The following is a 15,245-nucleotide window of genomic DNA, read 5'->3' on the forward strand; positions in this document are numbered from 1 at the left end:
TTTGGCTGCCAATCTCTATCAATTAATCTCGATATATTTTTTACAAGTATATGTAAGCTCCATGTATATCTTTCTATCTGAATACCTCAAACATATACACAGGGAACATAGACGTTCACTACTTTCTGCCACATACAATATGGAGGTGACGTTGACGTACAAACCTGTGTCCAATGAGGCGTCTACGTATATAATGTCTGTGAGCTACACTTTAAATCGAAGTAATTCCGGACAGTACCTTTTTTTTAATTTAACTTAAAGAATAAACAAGTTCAACAATAATGTATAAAATATACGCAACAATAAACAAGTACAGTCAGGCAGAAAGACAAATAAACTGACAAACACATGTGCTGAGGGGTGTCATATATATGACACTCCTCAGCACATGAGCTGTGTCTCAATCCGGCGGCTGCGTCCTTCGAAGGACGCATTTTAAGGTCGGTGACGTCACAACGATGCGCGGAGGCTGTCCCATTTGGCAAAAATTCTGAGGATGCTTAAAATGCAGCCTTCAAATGCGTCCTCCTTTTCCCCGAATTCTGAGGATGCACCGCGACCATCCTTACTGGCCTTACCTGCCATAAGATTTCCCAAGGTGCTTTGCTCGCTTTTTTTTTTAGTAGTTTAAGAAGAAGAAAGAAGGCGGATTTTCATCAAGACTAAAGGAAAGCAGCAGCAGCGCTGGCAGTAGTGCTGAGTACAGCTATGTAAGTAGTTTGTTTTTATTTTTTTTAACTGAACATTATTAAAATACATGACGGTAACAGAGCCACCGGAATTTGTAAGACCAGCTATAGCTAAAGCTTAGAGCTAATCTGTTGATACGAGACTTTTAGCAACATTAAAAGACTGAATAAAAATGTCACAATTTTTTATTTTAACCTACATATTATTGTAACTGTGCTGATAGCCATGTCCCTCACAAATCCGATCAATTTATTCTCATACAGTTTATTACAAGTGATTAGAACTGTCAAAGCTTAATGCAGCTGAAGAAATAAAATCAGTCCAGCTGTGCTGGGCTGTCAATACTGCAAACGTTTTGTTTGAATACTTAATAACGTATAGTTAATTTACAGTACAGTATAATAAGGTTTAAAGTATAATTCACTTGAAGAACAATACCAGCGTAATTATACAGAACAGTCATTTTTCCTGTTGACATAACAGAAATATGCTTTACATGTCGTTTTGTTCTAGGGAGCAGGGAGCATACAGAGGAGTTGATAAAACTCCGTGGGCAAAATAACCACCTCTTTACCGGGGCCAAGAACACTGCCGCAGTCGGATGGAGGTAAGAGTTGAGACATAATTCCATATACATGTTGCATTTATATGTAAAAGTCACACAAGTTCAAAGAAGTCCTGTTCAAACACCAACGTACAAATATAATCTTTTGATCACATCAAATGATGCCCAGATATTACTTTTTTTTTTATAAATCTTATAGTTGTGATAGTAGGGATCCTTGTGTGTTTATCTCTTCTCGTTTCTCTTGTTTAGAACAATCCTGCAAAAAACGGGCCTGGAGGGTGTGGTTGAGCCACAACAGGCCAAAAAAAAGTGGGACAACTTGGAAAAAAAATACAAAGTATGTTCAGGTTTGGCTAATGTAATGAAATACACACACACACACACACACACACACACACACATATATATATATATATATATATATATATATATATATATATATATATATATATATATATAAACACTCCTTTTTTCTAGCTTCAAAGAAACACTACAGAAAATTGCATCTGTTGACACAAATTGTTTTCCTCTACTTTAGGAATGCAAAGATCCAGGGACAGGGCAGGGGCTCAGTGGGAAGCCTACTGCTGCCACCTGGCCATGGTTTATCCTCAGGTTCTGTGTTGCTGTTATTGTTAAATTAAAGTATTAAATTGTTTATAAAAGTTATTGTTGTTTGTGTGTTCTTAAAGTCTTTTAACCTTTTACATCATCTGTTTCATCACTTCTTTACAATTTAAGTAAACTTAGAACAACTTCTCAGTGATAACATCTATTTATTTTTAGGGAAACAAGTATTTACAATAAACTATCAAAAACATTTTAACTATTTACAGAAGATATAAAATAAATATTACTAAAGAACATATATATATATATATATATATATATATATATATATATATATATATATATATACACAATTTTGACTGAGCAGGAGTCTCTGGTGGTGCTGCTGGATTGGATGGGATGCCACACAGATGACCTTGGAGTCTTCTGACTGCGAGTGGGACATCATCTGGGGGGTGGGGGATGCCTCTCTCCACTGTTCACCACATCGTCCATCAGGGTTTGCAGGGCTGACCCAATCGACGGCTGCCATGTTCCTAAAAATGTTTAAGACGACGCAGAAAATGACTTTACTACAACTGTTTTCATAACCCTTACATGAGAAAAGCTAAAAAGTGATTATACTTGCCATCTAAATGTAATCGTGGTCGGGTAGACCCTCCTCCAGGGCAGACACCTCGGCAGACAGCTGGTCCCGCCAGGGAGCACCACTGACTGCCTCCAACACGTTCTCCCCCTCCTCATCCTCTGGCATGTCGTCCTGCACTTCATCGTATGGGGCCATGATGTCACCGGCTCCCAGGCAGATGTTGTGCATTTAAGTTGATGCAGCGGTACATCGGCCTTGTCTGGATAGAGACATGAAGATTAAGAACAACAGGATTAGATGATAGCAATGTCATTTTAGCTGATATAATTCTAGTGAATGTTAACCCCTTAACGCCTGGTGTTGCTAATTTGTGACCAAACAATTCTGGCCTTTACTTATTTTACTTCATCAACTTTTTTTTTTTACGTTTTTATATTTAGATTTATATTTCCTGTATTATTTTTTCGTTATATAATTACAAATAAAATCAGGCAGTAAGGGGATAACAATTTAGACAAATAATGATTTATTTCTCAATATTAGTTTGGCTTCTCAACACAACATTAGTGATAGTGAAAGTAGTGATTTAAGTCAGTTATTTACAGGGTTTGTACACATTTAACTATTCAATTCAATTACTAAAGTTACAAACATAAGCCTATATCAAGTCTTACAAATAAATATAACATTTTATATTTAAACATATTCATCAATCTGCTGACAAGCGTTTGTTTAATAACTGGTATATTATGATCATTAGCAGGCCCCTGTGGGTGAAAATAATAGCAGGTAAATGTTACCTCTCCACTGCGCTCCTCCAGCCTGAGAAAAATTCGTCGCCGGTTTTACTGCCGCCGAAGCCGGCTAAACCGACTCTCCTCCACCAATAACAAGTAAATAAAAAAAAAATTCAATATCCATTTTTTTGCGTCGTTTATCGGCGCTGGTGCTGTTTTCGCCGGGCTTGGGGTAGACGTGATGACGTCGTGTCGCAACCAGGAAGTGCTCCAAAGGCTAGACCGTCCCATTTACCAACGGCTGAGGATCCTCCGGAGCATCCTCCGATGGCTGGGTCCTCCTAAGGCTGAGTAGGCTGGGTCCTTCGAAGGACGCAGCCGCCGAATTGAGACACAGTGACCAAAAGTTTGTACACACCTTCTCATTCAAAGAGTTTTCTTTATTTTCATGACGATGAAAATTGTAGATTCACACTGAAGGCATCAAAACTATTAATTAACACATGTGGAATTATATACTTAACAAAAAAGTGTGAAACAACTGAAAATATGTCTTGTATTCTAGATTCTTCAAAGTAGCGACATTTTGCTTTGACTAAGCAAAATGTCGGAGATAATTTCCTGCCAAAAGGTTGTAAGCAAAAAAATGTGTTGCACACAAATAAAACCTGTTTTGCACACAAAATGATATGTTTCACACAAAAAAATTGTTTTGCAAACTGTTCGCCAACCTTGCACTCAAAATATAATTTATAAGTTTTCCTTGAGTACAAAACGGTATGTGCTCGCACAAAACTGCCTCTGCTCGCACAAAACAGCTTCTGCTCGAGTACGAAACAATCCCACCACCGCTGCAGTAAATTTGTGCCAAAAGTCACATGATGCATTGTACGTGATGCGTTCAGACTTCCCGACAGCAGGGGGCGCACGCAAAAAAAACTGAAACGTGCCAGTTTGGCTGAGGAAGAGGGACGTGATATCACAACTAACAGCATCAGCACCATAGACATCATATACGTAGACGCGTCATAGGGCGCAGGTTCGCACGTCAACGTCACCGCCATATTGTATGTGGCAGAAAAAAGTCGAGTTCTGTTATTGTGAACGTGAATCAGAAAAGATGCCTCATTCCTGTGCTGCAATAAATACACACACACACGCATATATATATATATATATATATATATATATATATATATATATATATATATATATATATATATATATATATATATGTGTGTATGTGTGTGTGTTTATGTGTTATGAATATAAGGATAAATTTGTTAAATCTAAACATTGTGGTCTTCATTATTTCATAAACCCGTGTCACATGTGAACCTTTAGGAACAGACTTTTTGGGTGAGTATTAAAGAGGTAAAATTAATAATATGAGGAAAAAAAAGTCCTAAAGTAAAAATAAACTAACAAACACAAAAGTGATAATGTTATGATAAAAACATCATATTATGAGAATTAAGGGGGAACATTTCCAGAATAATCACAGTTTGCAGAATTATTTCACTCCTGGAGTAATAGGGCCAGGTTAGATCATTTTAATTATTTTTATTCTTTAGGAGAATAAATTCAGGAGAATGAAGCTAAAGGGATACGAAAATAAACTTGTAATATTACAAAAAAGAAATACTACGAATACAAAGTATATTCAGAGATTAAAGTCCCTCTGATACTGTTTAAGTGACTGAGTAACTGCCGATTTGCCACATTTAAGATGGCGGACGCTCTGACGCATCGCAGCATAGGCAGAACCCGCCCAATGACGCGTCTACTCTTATATTATGTCTATGATCAGCACCCCACAGGTAACTTTCAAAGCCTCACAGCTCACTGATAGATCATGTAAGATTTCAGTTAAAGGCCCTGTTTAGTTTTATCTCTGATCTAAAAATGCTGTGTAACGGACTTTTGAAAAATAATGTATTTAAACCATGATTTGATCTTTAACTCTTCTTTCAGAATTGAATGTCTTTGGAGAGACGTGTGGTGCGCAGGAACTAACATACACAACAATGTGCTGCACTTAGGAGAGGACAACAATTTGCTTGACCTGTCAAACATGTTAGATAACTTCTGTTGTCACTATTTATTTGTCCCAAGACTACAACTAAGTTTTCACACCATCAGCAGTGGCTGGGATGACCATTCACTCAGAACTGAGGGGAATCTAACACTCAGTCAGTTATGGGAGATGGGAAGCATCCAGCATGCTGCCGTAGAACCAGAAATCACAGAGGTAAGAAGGACTTTTTTGTGCTTGCTATTATACAGTTTCTCACATTAATGCGTATATTTCAAACCAGAAATGAATTTATCTGATCATTTATCTGATCACTCCAATACAACAAAACATTGAGTACATCAGAGAGGTGGCACTGAAACTGGTTTCTTTGAAATCTGTTTATTATGGTCCTTCAAAATAATTAATGGATTTTGGAGTCATTTGCTTTTCCATCCTTAGCTTGATGAATTCAATTATATTCAGTAAGTTGTAGCAACAGAATCATGGCCTCTTTTTATTCTCTATATATCTCCGTCTTTCTTGCAGGGACTCTGCCTGCCTTATATTGACTGGGACGACAGTGGACTGCTTGATGACCCACACTGTGGGCTCACTATTCCTGAAACTGGCTATGTTAGTGTATTCACTGAATAAAAGTGTAGAACTGCTGGGATTATGATGGTAAATGTGTATGGTACTGTATAAACATTTTGAAAATGCTGAGGATATTGGAAAAAAGGGCACATGGGGCTGTTACTAAAACTGAGGATGCAAACATTGTGGGAAAATTAATTACCCTTTCATAAAGTCTTCATTTCCAATTCTTACCAATATCAATCAAAGTGAATACACCTTTCCACAAGGATTGCTTTTATTGTTGAAATTAAGACTCCAGGTTTTTCCCAGTAAACAATCCATGTATTACCATAAAGCGGGCTGTATAAAAAAAAACTGGCTGATGAAATGGATGAAGCCAAAAACAGGACTATGAAAAACAATTTCTGCATGTAAGACTGTCAGGAAAATTAGAACTATCTCAAACCTGACCTTTTTTTTAACCTTTGTACAGCTATGAAGGACATGCTGCAACAGTTACTGATCAAAGTAGTTAATACTGGGAACTAAAACGGTTACATACTAAGTTATTTTTAAACAAGCCCAAATCATCTGCCGTATGTTTAAAGATTACATCAAATTTTGAATTGTTCAAGTCTTGGTAGTCTTGTGATGGAAGTTGGCGTGTCTCAAAGCAGGTTGATGATCTGGTAGCCTTCCATCCAGCCCAGAACTTTGATGACCTTCACCTCATTAGTGGATGCTGGAAAACAGATATGTGTTATGGTTATGTAAAGGATAATACTCTTAAAGAAAAAAATAAATCACCACTAGGATGAAAACAAACGTTTTAAGTAAATATCTGCCCATGTGGCCAATTCGAGCTGTGGTTTTTGCCATGGCCAAACCAATTTTATTAAGTGCACAACACATATTTGCAATTGGGCACAGATTACCTTATTTTTACTTTGAAGAAATTAAGGAGTTAGAAAGGTAGTAAGATATAATCTAGATCTGCTGCTATATGCTTTACTTGTAACATTCATATTTATGTTAGAAAATGCAATTTTTAATTAATTTCCTTACCAATTTTCATATAATCAATATCCACTCGTTGCAATTATTTTAAATTGCTTAAGAATCCATTTTGCACATAAGCATACATGCATTGGTTTAACAGTTTTAGGATAAATTACCAAATCCAAACACCAATTTAGGTTTACACCAAGAAGAACAACAGACAGTCATTTGAAAACAACATAAAAACTAATCTTTTAACAATATGTGTGAAACATATCTTTTTGTGTGCAAAATCAAGTTCAATCATATTATACAGATTGGGTCAGATTATACAGATTGGTCAAAAATGTCCTATATAAGGAAACCGGTTGATTGCATCAAAGTCCCGACAAGCAGCATTCACTCCTGGGGAACCGTAGAGCCACAGGGTGAGTCGTCTGCATTGTACATGGCTTTGCTGCAATCCCTCATACTGAGCAAGCATGAAGCGACAGTGGGAAGAAAAACTCCGCATTAACGGGAAGGAAAACCTCCGGCAGAACCGGGCTCAGTATGAACGGTCATCTGCCTCGACCGACTGGGGTTACAGAAGACAGAGCAGAGACACAACAAGAGAGACAAAAAAGCACAGAAGCACACATTGATCTAGTAATCTGTTCTACATTAGATGGTAGTAGCGGGTGAGCCGTCTTCTCTGGATGATGTCACAGTTAACAGAACGCCAGACCAGGTGTACCTACTATGAAGAAAAAGAGAGAGAGCAAAAAGTTAAAAGCTGAAATGACGATAGTCATTTCAATGTAATACAATGCAAAACTGGAGAACAGTAGACTGAAGAACAGTAGAAATCAGTAGAGTGAGAAAATTAGACCCTGGTGTCCTCCAGTACCCTATGCCTATCACAGCACAACTATAGAGGTAGCTCAGGGTAACATGAGCCGCTCTAACTATAAGCTTTGTCAAAAAGGAAAGTTTTAAGATTAGTCTTAAAAATAGACAGGGTGTCTGCCTCACGGACCAAAACTGGGAGTTGGTTCCACATGAGAGGAGCCTGATAGCTAAAGGATCTGCCTCCCATTCTACTTTTAGAGACTCTAGGAACCACCAGCAGACCTGCAGTCTGAGAGCGAAGTGCTCTGTTAGGAACATACGGGGTAATCAGAGCTCTGATATATGATGGAGCTTGATTATTAAGGGCTTTATACGTTAGAAGGAGAATTTTAAATTCTATTCTTGATTTAACAGGAAGCCAATAAAGGGAAGCTAAAATTGGAGAAATATGATCCCTCTTGTTGATTTTCATCAGAACTCTTGCCGCAGCATTTTGGATCAGCTGAAGACTTCGAACTGCATTTTGTGGACTTCCTGATAGTAAGGAATTACAATAGTCCAGCCTTGAAGTAACAAATGCATGGAATAGTTTTTCAGCATCACCCCAGGACAGAATGTTTCTAATTTTGGCGATATTCCTGAGGTGAAAAAAGGAAACTCTGGAAACCTGTTTAATATGGAATTTAAATGACATGTCTTGGTCGAAAACAACACATGGTCCAGGTTTTTTCTTTTCTTTTTTTTTCACTTAAAGTCAATAACAATAACAATATATATATATATATATATATATATATATATATATATATATATATATATATATATATATATATATATATATATATATATATACAAATAAACAAGTATGCCAGGGGGTATGTCACAATAAACAAATACAGTCAGGAGGAAAGACAAACAAATTGACAAACATATGCGCTGGGGAGTGTCATATATACATGTGTATGTATTCTACAAATAAACATATCTTCTATAACATTAAGTTGTCCAGAACTTTTAGTTGGGAACAGATTGCTATGGTTTTTTGTGCCTTCTGATGAGAAGAGAGTTGAATAGAATGAAAATATAGCTTGATTTCTATTAAATAAACATTAAAGTTTGGCTTTTTTTTTTTATTTTTATTTTTTTTAGAAATTTAAACTTATGCAAGTGAAATTTGGCCAAGATAATTAAAAGTTTGATAAGGAAAGGTTTGGGAAACATTTTACTTTGCAGTTGAAAGCCAAATAAAACGTTTTTCCAATAAAGCTGAAAGTTTTTTAAAATATTTGAATGCACATAGTCACAAAAGTGTTGCCAAAAAGTCTTAGAGTATGGACACAACCAGAACAAATGTGTAATAGATTCTGGGAGAAGATCACAAAAGGTGCAGTTCACAGAAATATCAGATTTAAACCTTTTTAAGTAGTCTTTGGCAGGATAAATCCTGTGAATGAGTTTGAATGAGACTTCATTCACCTTGTTAGTGAGGAGAAAGTGATTAGGTAACAGCCAAGTATGATTCCAGGGCACATCCGTCACAAAACGGTTCCAATATGATACGACAGCGGGAACAGATGCCACTTCTCTCTGAAAGAGGGATCTGATTAACTTATTGTTCTTACGAAGAGATGAGGTGAGACATATTTTGCCAACAGGAGAGTCCATGGGAGTTAGAGAGGGAGATGAAGAAGAATTGAGTCTTGGCCTCTGTCTGTATAACATGCAAATCCCAGATCAAATAGCTCCATAAACCTTTGCATATTCTCCAGAAGAAGTAGGAAGGTTAAATTTAGAGAGAAACCCCTCATAATTGAATAAAGTGCCATTGTCATCAAACAGTTGATCAACCAGAGTAATGTCATGACCACGAATCCAAAAAAAAAGATCTTTTCTTGTACAGGATGTCCTTATTGTTCCAAATAAAATACCGGTGAGGCGAAAAGTTGTGCTTGTAGATAAGCGACCATGACAAAAAAGCCTGCTGGTGAAAATTAGAGAGTTTGATAGGAAGTTTATATACATTAAAATTACAAACCAGGAAGAAGGTTAAACCCCCAAGTTTTGAAAAAATGTAATACGGAATAGTATTCCATATAGAAGTTTGAGTTTAGCGATCACCAAGGCTAATATTTTATAGTCGGTATTCAGAAGGCAAATAGGTCGCAAATAAAGGGTCTTTGTTGGGTTTTGGTATGAGGGTGGTTAAGCCCTGAGTGAGAGTAGCAGGCAGAGAAACTTTTTTAATGCTTTCATTAAATACCTCTAATAAAAAAAGGGGCGAGGTCATTAGAACATTTTTTATAGAATTTGGCACTTAGACCATCGGTCCAAGGGGATTTGTTGGTTTTCAGATGTGCAATAGCATCAAGAATTTCATGGTTATTGGCTCCTCACAGCGTTTCTGGTCGATGTTACAAATAGGTTTTACTATTAAATTATTTAATAAGGAATCAATTGAGGCTTGACAGAGGTTAGAACGGTACAGATTTTCATAAAATTAACAACAGTATTTAGCAATATGATCAGGATCATCAGTTGTTGAGTTGTTAATTTTTAGTCTGCTAATAGAGTTATTGACAGCATTATGTTTTTCAAGATTGAAAAAGTAATGGGTATTTTGTTCTCCTTCTTCCAGCCATTTTCTTCTTGATCTAACAAATGCACCTTTACTTTTATTCATGTACATATTGTCTAACTTAATTTGGCTAATTCTTGTTGTTCTAAATCACTTTTAGTAGATGGGTTTGAATAAGAAGCTCAACAATTCTGGAAATTAGATAATTTTCGTCTGCTCTAATAGTTTTGACCCTATTACTACTAAGTTTTCTCAAGAATTTGCCAGATTCAAATTTGAAAAGTTCCCAATTAAGACTATAGTGAGCATCTACATGGGCTTTAGACCAGTACTGATTGAACAACATTGATATATTGGCAGAGACTTCTTCAAATTGCAGTAAGGAGCTGTTCATTTTCCAGTATGATGGTGAGCAAAAGGACTGTATTTTGCCTGAAGATTTAAAAATCAATTCAATAGCTTTGTGGTCAGTAAGAGGAGTAGGAAGTATATTAACAGTTAGATCCTCCTTGTTTACTGTATTTGATATTAACCAGAAATCACTCATAAGCAGCCTTGTTGATGATTTATTATTCCAAGTGAGTCAGGAGGATGGATAGCTCTCCAGATATCAGTCAGGTTGAAATTTTCCATAAAGGATTTGATAGTTGAGTTGGAGGCATTAGGTCTGCTTGAAGGCCATTTATCAAGATCTCCATCAAGAAGGGTATTAAAATCTCCTCCCATGATAATTATAGCTTTGGGGAATTTCTTTTCAATTCAATTCAATTCAATTTTATTTATATAGCGCCAATTCATGAAACATGTCATCTCAAGGCACTTTACAAAGTCAAATTCAATCATATTATACAGATTGGGTCAGAGTATACAGATTAACCATACTAAAAGAAAATTCCATACTAGAAAAAAAATTCTCTATTAAGAGTTTATCATTCTCTCCTTTGCTGTTGTAACCATAAATATTAGCACAAATGAAGTGATGGTATTCAAAAGTAAGAACTTGACTGATATAGTGTCCCATTAGGTCATATTCAGAGGTAATAATGTTCCCTTTAAATCTATGCTTTAACGTCATAACTTTTGCAGAATGCTCAGAACCATGAGGAAACTAAATAGAATTCCCCCATTGGGTCTTCCAAAAATGAACATCAGTAACAGTTGAATGAGACTCCTGAAAGAAACAAAAATCAGAATTAGCATTTTTGGCAAATAGAAACAAAGCTTTGCTTTTTAACATATTACGTATGCCCCTGGCATTGAGAGAAATAAATGAAAGATTTAACATTTAAAGAACAAGAAAAAAGTGCTTGGTCAGGGAAGGTGAATAGTAACATAAACATCATGGACCAGCACTTTATTAAGGAACAAAATATTAGTTGTCAGTAAAATATGCATTCTTAGAACAATAAAGTGAATCAAACAGGATATCTAAACTCCAGATTATTCCTCCACCGGGTCAAAAGTTGTAGGGATCTCCACGCCGTTGATGACCACCTATGAAATATGCTGATTTCCCCTCTTCCCAAGCTTTTTGGATGGACGGCCATAGTTTCTGTCGGAAGTTGCGGTCTTCTTTGCACAGATCTTAGGTAAAACGGGGACCATTTTTTTAAAGAAAGTCGTTGCCTTTAGCTGCTTTCCATATGTAATCTCGAGACCTTCTGGCAACAAAACAAATGATAATAGGACGAGGACGGGAACTGCCGGCGAACTTTTTCCCCACTCGATGAGCAACATCAATAAAGAGCTGAAACCTCTCTTTTTCTCTCAGCAAAACTTCTTGACAGACCCTGGTCACCTCTGCTACAACGAATCGAACAGGCTGTGGTGTTTTTTTCAGTGAGCTCTACACGTTTTTCCATGTAGTCAACCTTTTCAAAGAGTTCCATTTGTTCAAGCACATTTCCCAACTGCATTTCAAGTGCATCACGTCTTGTATTGATCAGGCAGTAACACCTCCTCATCCTCCTCAGCATCTATTTGTGGCTCTGTGCCACTGTAGTTATGGTCGTCAGTAGCAGGCACGGTAGTTGTGAGCAACTTGTGCTCATTGGCTCTTTTTTTTGGCAGCTTTTCACATTTTCTTTCAACAGGAGTAGTAGAATGTGATAAGAAGGAATTTTTCACAAACTCTTATTTGGGGAATCTAGAAATTAATTGCCATTTGACGTTCTGGTACTGGTTTAAACTTCCGCCATCTTGCCCAGACTCCTCCGGACGGTACCTCTAAGTTTGAAAGGAGAAAAACGTGACGTGATTGTTGATGGAGAGGACCGATTGTTTATTGGGAATGTAACTTCCATCTTTGGTGACAAATGAGAGTGATTTAAGTTGATTTTACGGCAATAATTAAAGACAAAATCACCCTCAAACATAAACAGAGCATTTAAAGGTCCACTGTATAAACATTAATTAGTTAACAAAGAATTTTATTTATCTCACCATTTGTAATACACTATCTCCAGATGTTGCAGAAATAATTTTTTGAGAAAGTTGTAACACAAAAACATTCATTCCATCAGCTCATGTTAAATGGTTTATGGAGCACGTTGCAGAGCTTTATGTGACTACAATATTATATAACTTAAAAAAAAATAATGGAAAGATTAATACAAAAACTGAAGATAAAATTTGTATATTTTTCACATTTCAAGTGCATCTTATTAGCAAAATGGCAAGCTTTTGAATGCAATTACTTAGCAAGGAATTAAAAAATAAATGAAGAAATAAACAGAATTTTAGCCTTTAGATCAGGGATGGGCAACTGCCGGCCCGGGGGCCGCACATGGCCCTCGTCATCACTCAGGGCGGCCCGCGAATACATCAATAAAAATTTAATAATGATTTAAATAAAAAAAATAAAAAATAAAAAAATTGTAATTATACTTTTGGCTGATAGGGGGCCGTACACAAACAATAGAGGGCATGGGCCGCTTTGCAACAGCGAGGAAGAAAGTCAAGAGCCATGGCCATAAAGGGAAAACTTGACCGAGAAAGTCAAAATTTTTAGACAAAATGGGAAGAAGTACGGACATGGGGAAGTTATTCATTTGTTGGTCTCTTGTCATTTACACACAACAATAAACCGTGAGAGCCGACGTGAGTTTTAAAACTGCAAAGCTTTGTCTTAAGCGGACGATCAGGCGTGCATCTGCACAGCACCGCGTTCAGTGTGATGCATTCGTGAGCATCAGAAAGCTATGGTGCATTCAGGAGCATGGGACATTAGATTTTTCATAATAAAAAGCTAACAGACGTGCATAATCAAAAAGTAACAGAAATACAATTATAGAGCAATCTGTATTGTAAGAAAGCCCACACTGTTTCTGGATAGACACATTATTGTTTGAGTTAAGTTCTGTTCCGTTTTATGCCTCTTTCCTTGTAAATTTGAAATGTCCCATGCTCCTGAATGCATTGATATGGAGGAGTTTAAATTCCTTTTTTGCAATTTTTTTTAAAGCAAACGGTTTGTCTTTTTCTTAAGGACATATTAAAATGCATTTATATGCAGAAAATAGTTATATGTTGGTGCAGTAAACATACAGATATAAATTCATCTAAAATTTATTCTTATTGAGAATAATTTGTAGCGTCTTTCATATCCAATTATTTGAAGTGCGTGATCAAGTGGCCCTCCAATGGTCGTGCTGAAAAAAATGTGGCCCTCTTTATCATGGAAGTTGCCCATCCCTGCTTTAGATGGAAGACCCCATTAAAAACTATGGATTTTGGATGCACATAAAACCAAACTTATTCTTCGGCTGTAGAGCAGTCACATATCCCACCGTTGTCTAACTGAGAAAGGTTTTCACATGCTGTCAGTAAACTGCCTGTTGCCATTCTTTCTTACAGTGTGGCCACATTTATATCACCTCATCATCGACTTCTTCCCCGCCATACATATATGAAAGACAAGGTTAAAAATTCAGCTGTTATGTAGATTAAATCACGAAAACAAATCATCACCCAAACACATGTTTAAAATCAAATATAACAAAATTACAAACTATTCCTTTTATTTTTCAACTGTTTCACTTACATGATCAATATAGCTGCTAATCTCATCTGGGTTGGTAGGACGAGGTCTGTACTGGTTGCTTTCTAACTGACGATCTGGAGTCACATGAATCCTAAATTGTCGTTTTTTCCAGAGCATGATAGATTGGACTCAGATCATATTCTTGCTGGAGAGATGGAATATCATTGTTCAAAAATATCGGGTTACCTTCTAATCCACAATCATCATTTGGTCCATTTAATTCATGAGGCAGAAGTATGGAGCTACAAGCCAAGTCAAAATTCCTGTTTTCCCTGATTTTCAATCTTTACAATGTGTAAGGCAATGTTTCAGCAGCATAAACATGTTCTTACTCTAACAGAGCAATGATCTAGTGTCACAATTTACCTGATCATCTTCTCCTCATCCCTCATCATCATAGTAAATAATCTCATCTCTGAACTCAACCTGTGGTGCCAGAAGCGGGATGTTCTCTTTTTTTTCCTGTTTTGAAACCAGCACTACGACCACCACTAAAACAGATAACGCATCTTGTTAATTTTTTTCTTCTTTTTTGTAGCTTTTTTTATTCATGTATAAACTTTTTGGTGTTTTGCGATAAACCTTATGGTGGCTACAAGATTAAAGGGTTTGTTTTGATTACAAAGTTGGTTTCTCAGTAGCTGTAGTGTTGCTGGAGTCATTACATTACCAGATTTTGTCCTTCATTAACCTTGACAGTAGGTGAAGATGTGGCAGAAACTTATGGAGTTGCTGGAGTCCCAAAGCCTTACAAATGAATTTGTAACCAATAACTCATCGATGTGACTTTTTTTTCATTATCTCATTATTTTTTTTTGATCGGGATTGGTTCCTATTGTTATGGAGGGTCAGGTTGTTTCGGATAGCATTTACTTTGGAAATGATCCCTGAATTATCATAATTTTAGATTTAATCTAGTGTCGTGCCAAGGTAGGTATCCCGGACAGAACTTCTATTGCCTGCTTCGGCAGTGCATTTCTAACCATCTAGACATGTCAGTAGTAATGAAAAAGTTAAAGATGAGTGTCATTACTTTGTCATTCAGTTAGTG

The 15,245-nt window shown here is 36.5% G+C and overlaps 2 long non-coding RNA genes across 2 annotated transcripts; one reads left to right on the forward strand and one right to left on the reverse strand.

Annotated features, from left to right (window-relative positions):
* The first annotated feature begins 427 nt into the window (after window positions 1–427).
* On the forward strand, window positions 428–1,895 carry LOC118558390. The gene is made up of 4 exons (XR_004928339.1): window positions 428–710; window positions 1,204–1,297; window positions 1,508–1,595; window positions 1,797–1,895. It is a non-coding gene; the product is annotated as an uncharacterized LOC118558390 (long non-coding RNA).
* Window positions 1,896–2,456: 561 nt separating this feature from the next.
* On the reverse strand, window positions 2,457–3,488 carry LOC118558389. The gene is made up of 2 exons (XR_004928338.1): window positions 3,218–3,488; window positions 2,457–2,676 (listed from the first exon to the last, which is right to left on the reverse strand). It is a non-coding gene; the product is annotated as an uncharacterized LOC118558389 (long non-coding RNA).
* Window positions 3,489–15,245: the final 11,757 nt, after the last annotated feature.

This window comes from Fundulus heteroclitus, unplaced genomic scaffold (genome assembly GCF_011125445.2).
Source record: "Fundulus heteroclitus isolate FHET01 unplaced genomic scaffold, MU-UCD_Fhet_4.1 scaffold_126, whole genome shotgun sequence".
In the NCBI taxonomy this organism is placed as follows: domain Eukaryota; kingdom Metazoa; phylum Chordata; class Actinopteri; order Cyprinodontiformes; family Fundulidae; genus Fundulus; species Fundulus heteroclitus.